This window comes from Echinops telfairi, unplaced genomic scaffold, assembly GCF_000313985.2.
Source record: "Echinops telfairi isolate 266 unplaced genomic scaffold, ASM31398v2 ScPeMD7_5868;HRSCAF=6743_1, whole genome shotgun sequence".
Classification (NCBI taxonomy): domain Eukaryota; kingdom Metazoa; phylum Chordata; class Mammalia; order Afrosoricida; family Tenrecidae; genus Echinops; species Echinops telfairi.
The window spans coordinates 11,294,831-11,304,172 of NW_022109768.1; the positions used below are offsets into that span (position 1 = coordinate 11,294,831).

At 39.4% G+C, this 9,342-nt stretch overlaps 1 non-coding gene across 1 annotated transcript; it reads left to right on the top strand.

Moving 5' to 3' along the window:
* Positions 1 to 8,985: 8,985 nt before the first annotated feature.
* On the top strand, positions 8,986 to 9,134 carry LOC115871554. Its single transcript, XR_004047350.1, has one exon. It is a non-coding gene; the product is annotated as a small nucleolar RNA SNORA57 (small nucleolar RNA).
* Positions 9,135 to 9,342: the final 208 nt, after the last annotated feature.

Sequence of the window (9,342 nt, forward strand, 5' to 3'; positions counted from 1 at the left end):
TCTATTTCCCTTGACTTTCCTCCTGTCCCACTATCATGCTCAGTCCCCTTAGGTGGGGAAGAATTTGAAGATGAATTCAAACTAGAAAGCTCAGCTCAGAAAGTTGTGTAACTACTTTTTGGAATTCCAAAATGCTAATCTTGGTAGATTTTCTCAGAGGACACAGGATGATTACGGGGACCTATGATGGAGAACTTTTAAGAACACTAAAAACTGTAGTATGAGAAAAAGGTCAGGAGAACTATGCTGCGAATTATTTCCCATCACAACAATTCACCTGCTCAAAGCTCCGATCGTGCCCTTCAGGCTTCGTTTTGTTCTCTAAACTCAAAAAAGCTGAAAGGGAACACAATTTGAGTCTTTTGAGGATGTCCAAATTGCTGATTAGTTTATTTAATTTTTGATAGTTTTATTGGCATATAATTCACATATCATAATTTCAATAGTTCAATCAAATTAAGGAGAGTTGTACAATCATCACCACAAAAAAGTGTTAGAACATTTTCTTCTTTCTTGTACTCATTGTTATTAGCTCACCATTTCCCCCCTGACATACCTCCCCCAAAGCAGTTATCCAGTTAAATCTATAGATTTACCTCTCCTGGATTTTATATGTGGGAAAATGTAACAACTAACAACAACAACAAAGTAAAACAGTAAAAAATCTCAATCAAAAGAAAGCAGAAAATATTAAAAAGTAGAACATATTTAAAATGGGTCAAAAGGGAGATCAAAAGATAAAGTGTTAAATTTTAATATAACTGTATCGCAAATCATGATAGCAAGGTTATTCACATACCTGGCCTATGGTCAGAGGAAATTTCAGCAGAAGCATAATCCACATCCCCTTCATTTTTAAATTAAACTGAAAGCACTTAAAACTGCTTAAAAATGGGCCAAGGGAGATCAAATGATATTACATTTTAACCTAACTACATCTGCCATAATCGACTTTACAATGCTCTCTGTTTGATTACAAGGCTATTCACATCCCTCTACTATGGTCAGAGGGAATTCACTGGAGGCTTAATCCGTGTGTGGACCCTGCAAATGGATTTTGGGTTTCCACTGTCATTCATAGTCTTCTACAAACCAGGTGTTCACAAGTTAAGGTCCAATACCATTCCCTCTTTAGGATTTTGATTTTATTATTTACAATCCTTGGATGACACAGGCTCATTTGCTTCTTCCAGGTGGGCTTAGATGATGCTTTACTTAGATGGTTACTTGTTTGAAGACAATCCTTTAAGACCTGAGATGCTGTCCTTTCTGATAGCTGGGCAGCATCTAGTTTCCTCACAATACTTTGCTATAGCAACCATATCTTCAGTGATCTCTTTATGTAAGTTAGCATCAAGCAAGGCCATGTCTAAAGAATGAATTGCTTTTATTGTGGGGCTAAAATTAAATGTGAAGCCCAAATCCATTCATATATCTATGCAAATTGCTGTTTTAAATGCGATAAGTCAAAGAGCACAGAATTCTCTGGGGAATGTATTTTAATGAGATGGAAACATGGTCTTCAACATGGTATATACCTAGATGGAGGATATGTTGAGAAGTAATAACTCCTTATTTATATATATATATTTTTTGCTTAAATAAAGTATTCACTTATCCTCAGACAATGGAATAGTATGAAACTATAAAGAAAAATTAAATCCTGATGAATGTCACAGTATGAATGGACCTTGAAAATATCATGTTGAACAAAATAAATCAGTCTCAAAAGGATAAATATTGAATGATCTTACATGAAATAAATAAGTATATACCAATAAAAGATTATTAATGATAAATAGTGATGGGAAGTTGAGAAAATGTGAACTTTCATTTTGGGTGATAATGGAGTTTCCGTTAATGATGGTAAAATATTTTGGAAAAGCATAGTTAATAGTGGTAAACTATTTTGGGAAAGAATACAGCATGATGTAGGAAATTAATCACTGAATCACAAATGTGGAAGTTGTCTTAGCAAATGTTTTGGTGTGCATGGTTTTATATTTTTACTAGAACACTATCTAACAGTTCTCATACTTGAACTCCTGGAAACCCCAGGTGTGTTAGAGTAGAATTGTGCTCTATAGAGTTCTCCATGTTAGATATTTTTTGGAAGTAGATTGCTAGGACTTTCACCCAAGGCAGCTCTGGGTGAAACTCCAACCTCTTAGCTAGGAGTCAAGGGCATCAACTGTTTGCCCTACTCAAGAAGACTATCGGATATTCACCTCTAGGGAGCAAAGCTGACCCCAGGTGACTTCTATTGTGATCAGTGTTAGCTTTACGTCACTCACTTTTCAACCACTTTTGGTTTACACTTTATTTAGCCATCCTATTAGTAAGATGCCACTGAAGTGTACACTACCTGCCTCCTCCGGGGGATTCTTGACAGTTGTCACTGAATTCATTACTTACCAAAGTACTTTCACAGCTTTCCTCGTTTTGAACTCTATTGTCATTGCTTGTAGCATTTCACGATTGAGGGGAACGAAGAAAGGAGGGGCAAACACTAATGCCCCTGGTGCTACTTGAGAAAAAGCTACTTTTTTTTTTTTTTTTGAGGGACAGGGTCTATTATTACTGGCTAATGTGAGGAATAAAGTGAAATGCACTGTGACTAGGAAAATGTGAACTTTTTAAGGGGAAGAACTTTTTTTTTAAGAACTTGTCTTTTCAAACAAGATGGTTTCTGCGTGTCGTTCAGCAGAAAGCAATTAATTGCAATATAGATATTTACCTGTCAGAATTATTTGAATATTTCTGCCTGAAACCAGCCATCTTCACGTTTTTTTTCTGTGGAATGGAGCCCCAACTGATAGCCATGAGTGTGTAGGACATTATTCTTTTCAAATGAGCACAAACCTAGAAGCTTTCAAATCAGGAACACACAATTTCATAAGATGTGGAATTGCTAGTGGAATGCAGTTTTGTATGTAATAAATTATCACTGCGGATTATAATTTATCTACAAATGTTAAACAAGATTCAGAAAATTTTTTGACTCAAATATTAGTATTAATTAGATAGGAAAAGGTTTATATCTTTGATTTGTTACTTTCAATAGTAAATAAATAATTAAAAAGGCCTCATAAGGATTTTGGACTGACTTCATGTAACTGAAAATCCTCATCCAAACACCTTCCTGGGTGCTAGGTGTAACTCTCTAGTCCCAGCTACCACTTACATCAAATTAAGGCTCCTGACACACAGATGCAACTCCTGCAGGTCACATGTCCCAGGGATGGGGAATATTGTTTCTCCCAGGGGCCAGGCATGAAGACCATTATATGATCTCACACTCTGGGAGAGTCTGCCTTCTCCATCCTTACTGAGTATCCTTTGATTGTACAGCATCTTTATCTCTGACCTCTAAGCAGGGTCACTGGTGTAAGAGCCAAGAGAAAGCTTTCAGGAATGAATGAGTGCTCAGAGAAATCAGGTGGCATACTTTGTCCAGCCACTGATCATTTCTGACAACCCTGATAGAGGGACTTCGTCTGCAGCCCATTGATTTCCGTGTCAGGCAGATGAAAAGTAGCATATTGATGATCCTTTGTCATTACTTTGCCAAAGGTGTCTTGTCAGATAAAAGACCAAGAGAAGAAACCAACTTAAGACAGGCCATCACATCAATTTCCTTGGTGCTGAAGGGAAGAGATCAACTGTGATATTTAAACTAATCAATGCCTATAAAGATACTCTTAAAGTCTTGCAATAAATTGTTTTGATTTGCAAACAAAGAGCTATCTAAAAAAGGGATAAAGGGATATGGGTCGCAGAAAAAGGAGTAAAATCTTTCCATTCACAGTGATAGGGAAATTCTACCTGGGACTCTTTTCCAAAGATTCTTATCTGTATTGGTACCTTGATAATGTAACCATTAGCCACCTGCCAGTTTATCATAGAGTGGCGGCATGCATATTGCTGTGATTCTGCGATTCTGCCGCCAGAATGTCAAATACCAGTAGGGTTACCAATAGAGGACAGATTTCAACAGAGATTCCAGAATAATGTAGACTAGGAAGAAACATCTGGGGATCTGCTTCCGAAACTTAGCCAATGAAAACCTTATGGATCGCAGCAGACTATTTATTGGATACAATTCTGGAAGATACGCCTCCTGGATTGAAATGCACAGGCACTGTAGCAATCGACGTGAGTGTACCATCAGTTGTGCAGGTGGCACAGGGTAATCTTTTATTCTTTTGTGCACAGGGTGACCACAAGCTAAAACTGACTCGATGATAGCTAAGAACAACAGCATCAGTGATATAGGACACATTGCATGATCCTTTTGAGCGTCACAGTATTGGTGACCAGAATTCACAGCTGAGAGACCTCTGCCTTCTAAACTCAGAGAGAAATTCAAACTGGCACGATCGCCATCCTGTCCCCCAAAGGACTTGCAGACAGATGTGATTTCAGCAGAATCAGAGGTAAGACTGTTTCCCAACTGTGCTCATCCGCTGCCTACTCATCCAATGGTAGTGGAAAGAGAAGTGGGATGTGCTCCAGTAGAACCTTGGAGAGCAGTTTAATGAAGGCAGGCTCTGACCTTCTCCTGCTTCCCTAAAGGAAACAGAAGAAACCTACTGGATTTTTTTTTTTATGCTGAAGATTGCGGAGGAAGACTTTCTCCTAAAGTGTATGTGTGTCAGCGAGGAATGAGAAGTTGCTTCCTATTCGATGTCTTTTGAGCAAAAGGACTTCCAGACTTGCGGAATTTGATCATTGTCTTTGTTCCCTTAAGAGATGACCTCTAAACTCCTTGGAATATCCCAAATGATTACTGTCTTCAATAAGCCTCCAGGCAACACCCACAGCCCCAGTAAAGGCTCAGAACACAGAAGCTTCATGTACTTCCTGATTGGTGATAGACATCTGGGCACTTGAAATATAGAAACATCACACTGGGAACCCTCCCATACTTCCTATGTGCCTTTCATTTGTATGGTCTTTTTTTCCTGCTATAATAAATTATTAATCATAAGTAGAATATTTGTCAGAGTTCTGTTAGTTGTTCTAACAAGTAATTGTGTCCAAGGGAATAATGGGACCAGGCAGGTCAAAAATGATGTGGAAGAACCCGAGCATCCCAGACTTGCGGTTAGTGCCTGGTGTCTGAGTCAGATTTGGCAACCTGGAGGACGATACTCTTTCCATTTATGAAGTCTGACCTAGCTCTGTTTATTGAGATCAAAAGAAGAAATATTGCATGGGAAGTTGAATAAGAATTGAACAGAAGTGGAAGACTGAATAACGAATTTGATATTTAATTGCATTGATAATTTTCTTCACTCAGTTGGTGTGAGAAGTGGAGAGCAATTAACTTGATTATTTTACAGAGGAAAGAGAACAAGGAAAGATAGTCTGATAATCACACCTGATAGACGAGGCATGGACCAGTCCTCTTATTTCCTGGTTCTCAAAATGAGCTGGAGATGGGGAAAGAACATGACAATGAGTAGGGAGGTATGGTGGTAAGCATTCTGGAGACTTTTACAGATGACATTGATGACCAGATCAACTCAGCTTGTAGAGATATTTTCAAATTTCCAACGGAATTGCTAATGCAATCCCTTGAGATTAAGTACATTGCCAGCAAAGCCTTGGAGTCTTCCTGATCCACGTCTACTGCGTAGACCACAACTTGATGAATGGGGTTGAACACAGAAAAGGACATAGAATATTTCCATTACTGATATGTGGTTGCAAGGAACAGAATTTTCATCAACAAAGAAGAGACAACCTGTCACAGTCACCGCACCAGAGGAAACCTCTTCTACGCTACTCCCTGCACTCTGAAGTCTGGTTGCTCAAGACACCGATTTCTCACCTTCCAGGAGGGACACCCAATTGCCTGGGCAGTAGGGCTTGCCTGATGCTATCATGATCAACAGGTTTCAACAAAACTTCTAGGCTAAGATAGACTAGGAAGCAAGGCCTGGTGATATGTTTCCCAAATTTAGCCAGTGAAAAACCTATAGACCACTATGGTTCTGTCTGTAGCTAATGACTGAGCTGGGGCAGGACTGGATGATGTTTTGGTTTCCATGCTGCACTAGGCATAGTTCTATAGAGAAACTAAACCAGGACATTTGTGATTTTATATATGTGTGTATATATATATATGTAAGTTTATATATATGTAAGTTTATATGATTATATATATATGTAAGTTTATATATATATGTAAGTTTATATAGCAAAAAGGAATACAACAGCAAATTAGTCCACACATCAGTACAGAGAGCTCACTTGAACTTACTTTCATGGGTCAGTTAATGTACTGAAGGTCCTTCCAATTCACGAGGCCACTAACCCAAGACTAAGGAAGCAGACAGGAAGATGAGATGTCAAGGAACAGCAGTGGCACAGTGTGGCCATGCAGGTGACGATGGAGCCTCACAATGTTGAGATGAGAGGTGGCTGACTGGGGGGTGGCGTCTAGAGTGATGGCAGGATGAGTGGCATCGGTCTAGAGGCCGCAGACATGGCCAGGTGGGGCGGGGCCACAGCGTGGAAAAGCATGGTACAGCAAGGCAGTTCATGGCTGGCGTGGCTGGGTGGAGCAGAGCACCGCATGGCCCACAGGTGGCACAGCACACATGAAGAGGCAAGGCAGCTAGATCAGACAGCATGCTGGTCTGACCATGAGGAAAAGAGAAAGCGAGGCCTGCCTTCAGAGAGCCATTTATCTCAGTCATACTTACGAAGGAGGTCATCAAGGTGCAACTTGATTGACAGGCTAAACTCCACCCATATCTTCTTACAGGTGCCATGTTGGCACAAAACCCTACCACACACTCTACATAGGGATGCTATGAGTTGAATGCTGACTTGATGGTAGTTCACAGCAACTCCTTGCACAAAACCACAGAATGGATGTAAATTAATGGAAGAGAAGATTCCAGTAAATTGGTGGATAGAAGATCCACGATCACAGGCATTTGGAGCTTCAGGTCTAGCATCCTTCATCTAATGAAGGGATGTGTCTTGACTCTAATAGGAGGTTGGTATGGACCAAGTGTGAATAAGGGATCTCTGATGCTTCAATGGGTAAAGAGTTGGGTTGCTCACTGACAGGTTTGCTATATTCAGTCCCACCAGCCACTCCACAGTAGAAGGATGTGACTGTATACATCTGTGAAGATTTACAGTCTTGGAAACTCTCGGGGGGCATTTCTATTTTATCCTATCGGGTGTCTGTGGGTTGGAATCTCCTCAATGGCAAAGGGCAATAAGTTAAGCGTGACAAACAGAAGGAGATTGAAAGCTATGAGGATGGATTTAGTTATTGCTGGTGGGAAACGTTCTCATTTTAATGGTGAATGTGTTGCCAATCTTCTTCAGTTTGCCATTTTCCATATGAGTGTGTGCTTGACAATGGCCAGTCCCCATTACTTTCAGTTTATTAATGCCTACAATATTGACCTCCAAGCATTATTCCATTTCATTATTTGATCACCTCCAATTCTCCTAGATTCACACTTCCAGTACTCTGTCATGATTGCCAATATGTGTTTCCAACTGTTTCTTCTTATTTGAAGTTATGTCCTATGAGCAAATGAAATCACTGAAAATGATCATCTAAGCTAAAAGGGCAATTAACTGGAAGAGATTTATATTTGTGCCCATTCCAAAGAAAGTTGACTCCACAGAATGTTCATGTTATTTAACAATATCATTAATACTACAGGCAAGTAAATTCTTTTGAAGTTAAAAATAAAAACGATTGTAAGAGGACATCATCAGGTAGCTTCCAGAAATTCAAACTAGATTCAGAAAAGACATGGCATGAAGGATATCATTGTTGACATCAGATGAATCTTGGCTCAAAACAAAGAATACCAGAAAAATGTTTACATGTGTTTTATTGCCTATGCAAAATGTGTCATAACAAATTGTGGATAACATTGCAAAAATAGGAATTCCAGAACACTTCATTGTATTCATGTGAAATTTGTACATGGACCAAGAGGCAGTCATTCAAGTCGAATAAGAGATTACTGTATGGTTTTAAATCAGTACAGGTGTAGATCAGGGTTGTATCCTTTCACCATTACTTATTCTTCGGTATGCTGAGCAAATAATCTGAGAAGCTGGACTATATGAAGAAGAATTGGAGGAAGGCTTATTAACACCTGCTCTATGCAGATGACACAATTTGTTTTCAGGAGGACTTAAAGTACTTGCTGATGAAAATCGGTGGTTACAGCCCTTAGTATGGATTGTAACTCAATGTAAAGAAAACAAAAATCCTTACAACTTAACCAATAAGCAATATTGTGATAAATGGATAAATTATTGAAGTTGTCAGGATTTAATTATACTTGGATTCACCCTCATGGAAACATGGATAAATTATTGAAGTTGTCAGGATTTAATTATACTTGGATTCAACCCTCATGGAAACAGCAATCAGGAAATCAAATGATGTCTTGTATAGGGAAAATTGGTTGCAAAAGATCTCCTTAAAATGCTAAAGGCAAAAATGTCACGTTGCATAATAAGGGGCACCTTTCCTAAGCCATGGTATTTTCTACCGCTTCATATTCCTGTGAACACTGGACAATGAATAAGGAAGGCCAGAGATTCGTCTATGGAAATTATGAATGGGAATTTTTTCAATGACAGTGGGGTTTTTTTTGGTTTAAACTATGATATTGGCAAAGAATATTAAATATATTAGGGGCTGTCAGAAGAATGAACAAATCGGTTTCTAAGAAGTACAGCCAGAATGCTCCTTAGAAGCAACAGTGGTTGAGTCTTGTCTACTTGGACAAAGTTATCAAGAGGGACCAATCCCTGGAGAAGGCTAGCATGCTTGGTAAAATAAGGAGGTAGTGAAAAAGAGGAAGACCTTTCATGAGGTGGATTGACACAGTGGCTGCCAGAATGGGCCTGAAGACAGCAATGATTGTGCACATCGGATTTCTACGAGTGCGAACTGACTGGATGGCACCTGATGATAGCAACGACAACCCTCCTTTTCTTGGAGGGCGCCGGGCATGCAGTCCAGGTCCCCGTTATGTACGGAGACAGAGGGAGCAGACTCTGGTCCCCTCGGCGTCATGTCTTCGGTGCCGGCAGCTGCCCATCTGCTGGTTCTATCCTCAAACGCCGGGACAAGGCCCCGGGACAAAAAAAAAAAAGCAACCACAGTTGGAAACAGATCAGCTGTATCACTGATAGAAATTCGTGGGAAAATAAAAGTTGTCATACTTACAACTCAGTAAGTTGAGATTCTCAAAGTGTTATGTTATGTCATTTTATCTGTTTATCCATTTTAAAGATTCGTTTTAATAGTAAATATAAAGGGGTAAATTCATTGTTCATCCT